The sequence below is a fragment of the Lactuca sativa genome, chromosome 8 (genome assembly GCF_002870075.4).
Source record: "Lactuca sativa cultivar Salinas chromosome 8, Lsat_Salinas_v11, whole genome shotgun sequence".
Taxonomy (NCBI): Eukaryota; Viridiplantae; Streptophyta; class Magnoliopsida; order Asterales; family Asteraceae; genus Lactuca; species Lactuca sativa.
This window is the reverse complement of record NC_056630.2, coordinates 144625737-144639572: the sequence shown is the minus strand read 5'-3', so window position 1 is coordinate 144639572 and position 13836 is coordinate 144625737.

Sequence of the window (13836 nt, the reverse complement as noted above, 5' to 3'; positions counted from 1 at the left end):
TTTCTCCAAGATTGTCGTCCCCCTCACCAGATTGACTCGAAAGGGCGCTGCTTTTATTTGGGGTCCCAGTCAGCAGACCTCGTTTGAGACTCTTCTCCATAGATTATGCGAAGCCCCAGTGTTAGCCCTTCCAGAGGGAATGGATGATTTTGTGGTTTATTGTAACACGTCCATATCATGGTTGGGTATGGTGCTTGTGTAGAGGGGACACGTGATAGCATACGCATCGAGGCAGCTGAAGCCTCATGAGACAAGGTATGCCACCCATGATTTGGAGTTGGGGGCGGTAGTGTTTGCCCTCAAGATATGGCGTCATTATTTGTATGGGGTTTGGTGTACCATATACAGGGACCACAAGAGTTTGAAGTATCTGATGGATCAGCCCAACCTGAACATGCGCCGGAGGAGATGGTTGGATGTGGTAAAGGATTATGATTGTGAAATCCTATACCACCCGGGAAAGGCTAACATGGTAGCCTATGCTCTAAGCCGCATGGCAGATAGTGCCCCGATTCGAGATATATGCATGTGGTTGACGGTGATGACTCTGGTGTTGGATACCATCCGAGAGGCCCAGGCAGAGGCTGTGAGACCGGAGAACCGCAAGAGAGAGCGGGTGACTGGGCAGTTGTCCGAGTTTATTACTGATAGCTGAGGGCTTATGACCGTTCACGGTCAGGTTTGGGTGTCGTATATGGGCGGCGTATGTAGCATATTGATGGAGAAGGCGCACATATCAAGATTTTCGATCCATCCCGGGGCCACTAAGATGTATTTGGATCTAAAGAGAGATTACTGCTGGCCCTTTATGAAGAGGGATGTTGCGTGGGTTGTAGAAAGGTGCTTGACTTGTTGTTGGGTTAAGGCCGAGCACCGGCGTCCACACGGCAAGTTGCACCCGCTAGAGGTTCCCTAGTGGAAGTAGGAACATATTTCTATGATTTCATCACCAAATTGTCGAGGACCATGAGGGGTGTTGATGCAATTTGGGTGATTCTCGACTGGCTGATGAAGAGCGCTCATTTCCTTGCTATCAATGAGAGCTCTTCTGCAGAGAGGCTGACAGAGATATACGTGAGATAAGTGGTGTCTCGGCATGGAGTGCCGATCTCGATTGTGTCAAACAGAGATGTGTGTTTCACTTCCAGGTTCTGGAAGAAGTTTTATGAGGAGTTAGGCACGAGATTGCACTTCAGTATTGCTTATCACCCACAAACAGACGAACAGAGTAAGAGGACGATACAGACGCTCGAGGACATGCTTCGGGCATGTGTTATGGACTTTAGTGGAAGTTGGGACACATACTTACCTTTGGCTGAGTTTTCATACAACAACAGTCACCATTCGAGTATTAGGATGCCTCCCTTTGAGCTTTTGTATGGGAGGAGGTGTCGGACCCCCATCTGTTGGGGGGGAGGTAGGGCAGCGAGTGATGGGAAGCACTGAGATAGCGCTTAAGATGACTGAGCAGATACAGCGGGTCAGACAAAGGTTACTGACAGCCCAGAGCCGCTAGAAGAGTTATGCAGATAGGCGGTGATCCAAGCACGAGTTCCAGGTGGGAGACTTTGTCCTCCTGAAGGTATCCCCTTGGAAATGAGTGATCTGGTTCAAGAAGAGGGGCAAGTTGGGGCCCCAGTACATTGGTCCTTTCAGGGTGACCGTGAGAGTGGGCAAGGTAGCATACCGTTTGGAGCTACCTAAGGAGTTGAGTCAGATCCATAACACCTTCAATGTATCCCAGTTGAGGAAGTATGTGGCCGATGAGACGAAAGTGGTACCACTAGAGGACATTCAGGTGGATGCCCCTGGTTCTCAGGAACAAAGAGGTGCCCCTGGTTCAGGTCCAGTGGCAACATCGGAGAGGGTCCGAGTTGACTTGGGAGTCGGAAACAGAGATGAGGGATCAGCATCCAGAGTTTTTTGTTGAGTGAGACTTCGAGGGCGAAGTCTGTTTCTAGTGGGGGTGAATTGTAACATCCGGATTTCCAGGTATCATAATTTAAGTATTTCTTTGACTTAAGAAGAGGGACTCGACGAGTTGACGCCTAAACTCGTCGAGTATGATCGCGATAGATGACTCGGATTAATGAGTGGACTCGAAGAGTCCGTGAGGTGACTCGACGAGTCTGTGCTGTTGGCAGAAACCCTAAATTTTTATGCCTGAGCCCTGTTTAAAGTCATTTATGGCCTTCATTAGTGGCTACCTTCCCATAAAAGAGAACCCTAGCGAGCTTTAGTGTGTTGAGTGAGAGGAAGAGCTATCTTGAGTTTTTTTGGTGTGATTTTGCAAGGAAGGAGGAGAGTTCCAGCAAGAGGTATCAAGGAAGGTTATTTTTCTGAGTCATTCAAGCAAGGAGCTTCATTCTGAGGTACAAAATCGAACCCTTTCCTTCCTTATTGTGTAGATTCCATTTTGGGGTTAGGGCTTGAATCACTTCATCTTTTGGGGTTTTGAATGCCTCAACCCCTTCTTGCTAGTTTGTGTTTCAGATCTGGACCCTTCTAGGTCCAGAGAACCGAGTATATGAAGCTTTAGTTGAGTAAACCTTTGGTTTTGAAGCTAAGAGGAATTTATGGGGTTTTTATGGTATATTATGCAAAATACACCATGCATCAACGCTAAGTTCAGACCTTTACATGACTTTTGGGTGTTAGAAGGTCAGATCTATAAGTTAGAGAAACAGATCTGACCTCATAAGGTCGTTTGAGCATTGCCATGGAGGAAACTCATCGAGTCCATGGAAGGACTCGACGAGTTGGATCGGGTTGCTTCGCGTTTCGTGATCAGTGGTAACCCATCGAGTGAAAGGCCAACTCGATGAGTCGAGTGAGGCCTTAGGAGGATTCAGAGGGCCTGCATGGACTCGTCGAGTCACCCGAGTGCACTCGACGAGTCAGGTCAAGTTGGGTCGTCGACTTTCGTTGACTTTTAGGGTTTGGTCAACATTTGGACCATTGGAGGGGTAAAATGGTCTTTTCCCCTTCTGTAAGATTATAGGAAGGGATTAGTCCAACTTCTTGGGAGCTAATATTAATTAGGGATAATTATTATGTGTTAGGCAGGAGCTAGACCCGGGAGTAAAGATCACGATCCCGATTACGAGATTTTCATTCATTAGCTTACGATGTGAGTCTTCTCACTATACTTACCTAGTGTGGTAAACCTTATGTGTGACCAGAGGGTCTTATGTGCATGAACTGTGTAATGAGATATCCTATTAGCTACTTGTTTTATGCTTTTTGAGTATTATATTGTGATGTTGAGTTGAGGGACCGGAGGGTCCAAATGAGTTGTGGGACCAGAGGGTCCCACTGAGACACATCGACCAGAGGGTCTATCTGAGTTATAGTCTTGAGTGGGTAATGTGCTGTGTGTGGTATTTTGGGGAACTCAGTAAGCTTTTATGCTTACCGTGTTATGTGTTATGTGTTTTAGGTAGTTCCGAGGATCGTGACAAGGCACCGACATGATTGTACACACCGGCAGAAGATTGTTTTTATGATTCTGGGATTGGGTTTCCTTTCGTTGACATTTGAGAAATAAGTGTTTGAGAATTATGATACAAGTTTTATTGTGTTAAAATGAAAAATTTAGTTGAAAAATTATGTTGTTACATCTCACAGGTCCGGAAATCATTCGCGAAACTACAGAGAAGATCGTACAAATCCGGGAACGACTTAAAGCTTCCACAGATAGACAGAAAAGTTACGCTGACAAAAAGAGAAAACTCTTAGAATTCCGAGTTGGTGATCGCGTCCTATTGAAGGTCTCACCCTGGAAGGGAGTAATACATTTTGGAAAACATGGAAAACTAAATCCAAGGTATATCGGACCATTCGAGATCCTTTCCAGGATTCTCACGATAGCATACAAACTTCGATTACCACAGGAACTCAATAACGTACATCCAACCTTTCTTATGTCAAACTTAAAGAAGTGCTTATCCGATGAGACCCTCGTCATTCCTCTAAATGAAATTGAAATCAATGAGAGTCTCCACTTCATAGAAGAGCCAATAGAAATCATGGATAGGGAAGTTAAAAGAGCAAAAAAAAAGTCGCATACCCATTGTGCAGGTCCGCTGGAATGCCAAACGAGGACCTGAATACACTTGGGAGTGCAGAGATCAGATGAAACAAAAATACCTGCATCTCTTCCCTAGTCCATAAATGCTTATCTTAGAATTAATTCCGGGACGAAATTTCCTCTAATGGGGGGATGATGTGACAACCCAATATTTAAAGTCAATATAATGACCTAAAGTCAAGTATGGTAAAATCTATTTTTGATATAATAAAAATAGCGTCAAAAAAATGAAATGTTCACAAGTCTCAATTGGGTTGCTTAAAACGATAGATATCGTGTCAAGGTTTTTAGAAATAAAAAGAACACTCAAATCTGAGTTATAACGAATAAGTTATGACCAATCAAAGATCCGCATCAAAACCAGCAAAACATTGTTATGTGTAAAAAGAAAAATCTCAATTAAATACTTTTTAGCCTTATGTATCTAAATGAAAGTCATAGATCTCATTAAACAGTAAACATACATAAAAAGAACGTCCAAATCTGACTTCGTATGAGGAAGCTATGATTTTTCTAAGTTTCGGACATAGAAGTAGACAACTAAAAACTCAAAATAGAGATCGAGTGATATTTAGCCGACGCAACCTAAACGAGAATTGAAGACATCAACATTAGTATTACAACGATAAAAAGACAGACGAAAACGAGCGTCGGATGAAGAAGTTATGCATTTTTAACGAACTTTTCCTGTCCCGACATGTTAAAAATATAATATAAAAAATAAATTCAAAATTAGCCGACGGAGTCTTAACGAAAGTTGTAGAGTATAAACTCACCTACGGGTGGATATAAAGAACGTCAAAAACAAAGCTCGTACGCGAAAGTTATGGATTTTTAAAGTTCTGGGCACACACTTCGAGGCTGGTCCGAAGTGAACGCCATGCGTTCCGAGGGAACGCCCCGCGTTCGCAATGCAGGGTCTCGGTTAGTCCACGTCCCCCCTGGTCACATCACGCTCTCTGTCCGTGGCTTCGGTCAACAATGACGCATGTGTTGGATTAATGTCTAAGTCCATAACTATATTTGGTAAGACTTGACCCGACCCGGCATGGTCCATTTGGGTTGCATACCATCATGCACTTGAATGAGAGAAATAAGACACTTATGGTTATTAATATATTATAAGTTCTAGTATATTAATAATAAGAATAATAAGATTATTTAATTAGTATTGATCAAGAATTAATCTAGGATTAATTAAGTGATCAAAAGAAGACTAATTAAATATATGGGTTGATTGTGTAAATCATCCATACTTGTATAGTGGGCTAATGCTCCATGGATAATCAAGTTGGGCTAAAACCCATAGGATGGTCCATGGATGCTCCATGGTGTATTTGTACCCATGGATCCAAGGAAATGGAAAGCCATGACAATTAAGAGTTTACCCTAATTGTGTAACTATATAAGCATCTTATTATTGAGGAAAAATCGGCCACTAGAGATAGTGAAGAAAGGGCTAGCCGATTTTGAAGAGTGTAGAATTCTCTCAAGTTATTCTAAGTGTTTTGATGATTGTGATTCCATTTGAGGTGTCACACTTGGGGCACTAGGCACTCAAGCTTAATGAAGACTTTCTACACCAAAAAGGTATGTATTCTATCCTACTATATTCATCGTTTTATATGCTAGATTAGGATAATACCTTGGAAGTTCTTATTTGCATGTATAATAGAGAAAACATAGATCCAAGGTATTTAGGGTTGCATGTACACTTAGGAAGTGTTAGAATGCTCAAAACCCAACAGTGGTATCAGAGCCACGAGTTGTTTTCTGTTATATTGATGCAAATATTTTATTTTCAAAGTTGAAAAAAAAAAACATGAAGTTTGTCAAATTTTAAGATAATTACTTGTTCTTGTGAAAAACTAATTATTTGTAAAATTTGAATAATTTGCTTTATGAGTTGAATTAGGTCAAATTTAATAAAAGATAAAATAATATGATTATTTTATTAGTTTTAAAAGTTTGATCTAAAGAGTTTTATTTTTTGAAACCTCCATAAGTTATGGATATGAAAAGGTTTTAAAAAAAAATTGATTCAAAGTTTTTTTGGAGTTACAAAATTTGGTGTTAATGTTTTAAAGGATTCCATAACTTAAGAATAAGTTATGGATCACCAAAAGTTTTTTGTGTTACCTTGTTTTATGAGTGAATTTAGATTAATGAATAAAATTATGTGATAGTTGGTTTTAATCCAAATTAATCTAAGAATTGATTCTAAAATGTGTTTTTGTAACTTGTCCTCAAGTTATATGAAAAGTCACATTTAAGAATCATAAAACTCATAAAAATTGGCAAAGGTTACAAAAATGAAGAGTCTAGTTCTAATTAAATGGTTTTATGACTCCATAACTTGTCCTCAAGTTATGGAGGACCAAGAGTCTCTTCATTTAATAAAATAAAAAAAAAGGTGTAACCTTAATTAATTCCATAAGTTATAAAATAAAAAAAAGTTAATTCTTTTATTAGTTTAAAGTTCCATAACTTGTCCTCAAGTTATGGAACTTGAAGAGTTTTTGGATTAAAACTACTTTAAACACATAAGTTATGGAATTAATTAGTTTTGAATAGTTTCAAAACTTGCACTCAAGTTTTGGAATTTGTAAAGTTTTCACTTATGAATACTTTAATTCCAAGTTAGCCCTTAGAATTTTAAAAGTTAAAATTCAACCCTTATACTTTATAATATTATAAGTTAATAATATATATATGTATAAGAGTAAAGTCAGTCTTACCGCTAGTACGCCTCATTCACGAAGCCGGTCTATAAGGTGGGTATAAGGTTGTTGCCTATAAAATGGCAACTTAATGGGTGTCCACTCTCACCCACCGCTTGCTTGACTGGTGGAGGGTCGTTAGCCGAACGGGTTTGACAGGACTAGAATTCTCCCTTCATTAAAAGTATTAATGATAATACTAAGTAACTAAACTCTTAATAATACCCAATCTTAGTTACTTAGGAAAAATGTGAATAGGGTGCTAACCCATGAAATTACACTTTACACTTTGTCTAAGTCGTTAGTGGAGCGTGTGTGGTTAACCGGCACACTAACTTGGACTTAACAAGGTAGGTAAAGGGTGACTTAATATTTATCATAGTATCGATGGAGCGTGTGTGGTTAACCGGCACATCGATTGAGGGGTAATTTATTAAGGGTACCAAGTGATTTGCATGGTTACTTCACACCTTGTTTTGTGATCCTCGGCATCCCAGTCACAAAACCTGAAGGGCACACTCGAGATTGAAACATGCCTTTGAACAGTTCAATGAATCTCAATGATCTAGGAGTTTCAAAACCAATTAAAACCTAATAATACATTTCGTTTATCTTGGTGGAAATTGGTGAATCGTCATTCACCTACCTTCAAATATTTTATAGCTTGGATTACGGCATACCTCTTCTAAGTTATAAAATAGTTTGTTGGGTCCTAGCCTTAATATTTCATATTGGGTGTCATATTAAGGACTTTAAATCAACTATCTTGAATATCTCCCAAAAGATGTCTGGTTTAGACACCTATGATCTTCCCAAATCTAGTGAAACAAGGTTTCCTAAATGAAGATGATGTCCTTTGGAAATCATACTTCTTTCACCTCCTCCAATTATTCTCCCTAACCCACAAGTTCTTGAAAAGTTTAAGGTCACTCAAGCCCTATTGGCAAGGCAAGGTCTAGGTGTGAACACATCTTGGAGATGTAGTCACATATTGACAAGCCGGGAGAGTTGGGTGTCAAAGTCTTGAGAAAGTTGGTGGTTCAACTACTTTCTAAGTCACATAGTGAGTTCTTTTGGAACACCTATGAAAAAGACTATGACAAGACCCTTAATGATCTTATCTATTTGTTAAGATCAACTTCCTAAAACTTTATGGACATTGACAATGATGACATTGGATATCCAGTAAAGCATTCTCTTCCCAATGGAAAGGGATCGGCCATAGTCAACTCGGTTGACCAAATGGTAAAGAGAAAAGCTAAGTCTGTGATAGTCCCGTGTACCATTATCAAAGGGTCCATATGTTTATATTGCCAAAGGAAGGGGCATTGGTTGCGAAGCTGCCAAATTTACCTAAGGATGTTAAAGTCAATAAGTTTGACTCTACTTCAGGTAAAGTCCACTATCTAACTCTGTTAAGTTTCTATTCTGAGATTCTTGATACATGATGTGACTGGGTCACATGGTGATGTTTAAGAATCAAAGAAAAGTGAAGAAACTTAAAGAAAGAATATGCTGAATCTGATCGCGTAGATGGATTTCTATCGCGTAGCTTGAAAAATCGGATTCGTGAGCTACTTCTCAGGAGTTATGAGATATTGCTTAGGAATAGATAACAACAAGTTTTCATATGGATTGTAAGGATAAGTTTTTCCGCAAAGTTTTAAAATAAAAAGAAAATTTTTGATTTTATTTATTTTAAAATATCCTTACAATGGCATTTGGAAAGAAAATTGTTGCTTATAAGATTCCATTAACAGCAAGAGTGGAAACATGAAATTGATTCTTTCATTTGTGGTAATGTCTAAATTTACCAAATAAGGAAAGATTCTCATCACCCAAGTTTCAAGTGGACCGGAACTTGGAATCATGCAAGTTGTATAGCATGATGAATGAGAACTTTCAAGTTTTGGAAAAATTAAGACTAATTACTTGTTCACATGGATGTGTGAGTCAAGTAAAGGACTAAGGGATCGAGTACACATTCTTGTGCACTGATTAAGTCCACCACAAAAGATCGATAAGAAGAATCAAATTAGGCAGAAGGATAAAAGTTTCTCAAATCTGAAAAGATGGGAGAGTACTTTAGTATCAGTTTTGTGATCATCTTAATGATTAAGAAACCATATCACAATTAGTTCTCTAAGGAAATCTTAGTGCATTCTTATCACTAAGAAGAGGAACTTGAATTGTTGAAGTGGTTAAATCAAGAAGATGAGTCATACTTCGTTCCAATACAAGTATTAGAGTCATACTCCAAGATTGTAACTTGAGTGACATGTCTCAAAAGAAGGTTAAAACACTTGTCAAATGTAAGAGTAAAAGTTTTCTACTCTTGTACATTTGAAATTGGTAAGTTGTGATGTTTTGGATAAAACAAAGACCAACTTAGGCCAATTGTGTGAAGTGTTTTTCTTGATTAGAATCCGCACTATCTCTTGGATGTTTGACAAGGGAGTCTTATATGTCAAGAGGACAGTGGGAGTCTTAAGAACTAATCAAGAGTAAAACCTGAAGTTCTTCACTAGCACACGACTTGAGGTTTATAACCTATCGTGTTGACATATTTGTGCCCATTCCAGTTAAAGTTGGCTTTGCATATGAGTTCTTAGAGTTCTCAATTTGTTGCACAACAACTTGGAAGCAATGGTAGGCCCTTGAGCTGCCAGGTGGCAAGAAGTTAAGATTGAGTTCAATCCATATGAGTTTGGATTTGTCATTATCCTTGTCTTGTGACTATGGTTTTGACAATTCACATGGATAAGAACACATACGCCATTAAATCTAAGTGTCATAGGGTTTCTCTCTGATTCATGAAAATGATGGTGAGGAAACACTTTCACTAAGTAGATTTTAGCTAGATAGCAATTGTGATATTTGCATTCTCAAAGTCGTTAGTGGAGCGCGTGTGGTTAACCGGCACACTAATTTGGACTTGTGAGAAGTGGCAAAAAGGTCTAAACATTATGATTACGGCATCCCTCTTCATAATTGTTTAGATACACAAGTGTGCTATCTAAGGGAAGGTGTATGATTTTGATAAAGACTTATCAAAACAATCTAGTATCAGAAATCTGAACTTTGGTAAGAAAGTCAGCTGATTTCTGAGTACATGTCAAAGCTAGTGGGAGCATAAGTGTTATGCTAATAATCATCATGTTAGTGGGAGCATGATAATTATGATAAGTATTGCAAGTTAGCAATGTTAATTATAGAAAACAAAAAATTTCAATTGGGAAAAAGTTGTTTTGCTATAATTAAGGGAGAGGAAATTATACTTCATATCAAATCTATAAGGTTTAGATCTGAGGTTTTAATCATTTAGTCAAGGATATATATGAATTTCATGTTGGAATGGCTCAACATAAGGAAATTCTGTATATGGGTCCATTATTTGCGTTCTAAAATTCGATTATGATTACGGCATCCCTTTTCATAATCTGAATTATGAGAACTTGGCAAATTGAAATGGAAATATTATAGCAAAAGACTGGTTTAGTCTTTATGTAAGACATCATGAATCGTGTCCCATATGCTTCGGATATAGGATCGATTACATGTGCTATAATCATCCGTTCTAAAATTTTCCAAATGCCTGGGGCATTAAGAAGGGAAAAGGTTTAGAACTGGATATGACTAAAAGGATTAAACAATTGTCGAGGACAATCTAAGGTTTACCAAAGATTGGTTGCTCAAGGATAGTTGGAAGTATAGTGATAATTCTGGAAGGACCATATTGACATAATCTGTAAGGAGGCAACTCTTGTTCATAAGTGATAGTCAAAATGGAATCTGGAAATGTTTCAAAGTTAGAATTTTTCAATCTGTGTAAGATTAAGGAAACTTAATGCAAGAAGGATATTTCCAAGGAACTGATCTCCTTTGGAATGCTCTGTAATGTTTGTTGTCAAGTCTTTATGACTTTGTGCATAATAATTACAAGAGGATCAATGCATATAAGTTTAGAATCTAACAGATTTCAGTAAATGGCATGAAGTTGGAATTCTTGCATTTGCAGTAAGGATTTGGGAGTGTGAAAAGAGAATCATTGAAGTAATGTTCAATTGATCTAGTTCACAAAGTAAAGATCATAGACAAACATAGTATGCATACTTCGTGTGTGGCATGACTAGTGTTTAGAAAAAAACATAGTGTACATGCTTGGAGCATGGGACAACTATTGTTTTAAATTCAAGAATAAAGTTGATAGCTGAAACAGTATACAATGAATAATGTGTAATCATATGGTGATAAATAAAAGGTGTTTTATTTATATTCATAAGTTCTGAGACCATATTGGATTCAATTATTATTGTGTTTTACTTTGCATGTTTTGACTTCCCGAATAAACTAGGTTATTCTTCCAGAATGACTAAGTTATTCAAACCATCCACAGTTGGTCATATGTTGGAAGTAGATATGAATTAAGACTGTCATGGGTTGGCTTGTAGAGGTCTAAGGTGTTGGACAAAGGGCTACAACACTCATGAGTGCTCATAAGTTCTGAGTATTGGATTCAACCCGCGCTCATTGGAATCACTTCATGGATTTTATCACGAGTGATCATGAGACGATAATATCTTATATTCTTCAAACCTAGAGATATGAGTTGTTACTATGAGTTGATAGTACATTGATTGCACGGAAACGCATTTGGTAACTCGGTGCTATAAAACGTGCCTTTGTGTATGATTCAACAAGTAGTAGAACAAGCCATATGAGTCGAAGTTTATCCGTTCCTTTTACCTTCGGGATAAAAGCGATATCTGTGGGCCCCTCGATGATTTGATGATGACAAATGGAAGTGCCCGGCCGGGCCAGGACTGATTTGATTTGTTCAATTAGTCAGTTGTCATAAATCGGAAATCGGGAAACAACAAATGGACAGAGAGAATGATTATAATCCATGTCTCAGTCCATATGATATCTAGAATGGAGGAATATATGATCCCTTATCTAATGGACAAGTCACTGACAAAGGTCAGAGTTCATCTACAAGGTCAGAGTTCGACAGAAGCTTTTGAGAGCTACGATTGCCGGTTGGTTCCTGAAGTCATACGCAATAATAGTTTTAGACTTATCCAAGTGGGAGACTGTTGGATTAATGTCTAAGTCCATAACTATATTTGGTAAGACTTGACCCGACCCGGCATGGTCCATTTGGGTTGCATACCATCATGCACTTGAATGAGAGAAATAAGACACTTATGGTTATTAATATATTATAAGTTCTAGTATATTAATAATAAGAATAATAAGATTATTTAATTAGTATTGATCAAGAATTAATCTAGGATTAATTAAGTGATCAAAAGAAGACTAATTAAATATATGGGTTGATTGTGTAAATCATCCATACTTGTATAGTGGGCTAATGCTCCATGGATAATCAAGTTGGGCTAAAACCCATAGGATGGTCCATGGATGCTCCATGGTGTATTTGTACCCATGGATCCAAGGAAATGGAAAGCCATGACAATTAAGAGTTTACCCTAATTGTGTAACTATATAAGCATCTTATTATTGAGGAAAAATCGGCCACTAGAGATAGTGAAGAAAGGGCTAGCCGATTTTGAAGAGTGTAGAATTCTCTCAAGTTATTCTAAGTGTTTTGATGATTGTGATTCCATTTGAGGTGTCACACTTGGGGCACTAGGCACTCAAGCTTAATGAAGACTTTCTACACCAAAAAGGTATGTATTCTATCCTACTATATTCATCGTTTTATATGCTAGATTAGGATAATACCTTGGAAGTTCTTATTTGCATGTATAATAGAGAAAACATAGATCCAAGGTATTTAGGGTTGCATGTACACTTAGGAAGTGTTAGAATGCTCAAAACCCAACAGTGGTATCAGAGCCACGAGTTGTTTTCTGTTATATTGATGCAAATATTTTATTTTCAAAGTTGAAAAAAAAAAACATGAAGTTTGTCAAATTTTAAGATAATTACTTGTTCTTGTGAAAAACTAATTATTTGTAAAATTTGAATAATTTGCTTTATGAGTTGAATTAGGTCAAATTTAATAAAAGATAAAATAATATGATTATTTTATTAGTTTTAAAAGTTTGATCTAAAGAGTTTTATTTTTTGAAACCTCCATAAGTTATGGATATGAAAAGGTTTTAAAAAAAAATTGATTCAAAGTTTTTTTGGAGTTACAAAATTTGGTGTTAATGTTTTAAAGGATTCCATAACTTAAGAATAAGTTATGGATCACCAAAAGTTTTTTGTGTTACCTTGTTTTATGAGTGAATTTAGATTAATGAATAAAATTATGTGATAGTTGGTTTTAATCCAAATTAATCTAAGAATTGATTCTAAAATGTGTTTTTGTAACTTGTCCTCAAGTTATATGAAAAGTCACATTTAAGAATCATAAAACTCATAAAAATTGGCAAAGGTTACAAAAATGAAGAGTCTAGTTCTAATTAAATGGTTTTATGACTCCATAACTTGTCCTCAAGTTATGGAGGACCAAGAGTCTCTTCATTTAATAAAATAAAAAAAAAGGTGTAACCTTAATTAATTCCATAAGTTATAAAATAAAAAAAAGTTAATTCTTTTATTAGTTTAAAGTTCCATAACTTGTCGTCAAGTTATGGAACTTGAAGAGTTTTTGGATTAAAACTACTTTAAACACATAAGTTATGGAATTAATTAGTTTTGAATAGTTTCAAAACTTGCACTCAAGTTTTGGAATTTGTAAAGTTTTCACTTATGAATACTTTAATTCCAAGTTAGCCCTTAGAATTTTAAAAGTTAAAATTCAACCCTTATACTTTATAATATTATAAGTTAATAATATATATATGTATAAGAGTAAAGTCAGTCTTACCGCTAGTACGCCTCATTCACGAAGCCGGTCTATAAGGTGGGTATAAGGTTGTTGCCTATAAAATGGCAACTTAATGGGTGTCCACTCTCACCCACCGCTTGCTTGACTGGTGGAGGGTCGTTAGCCGAACGGGTTTGACAGGACTAGAATTCTCCCTTCATTAAAAGTATTAATGATAATACTAA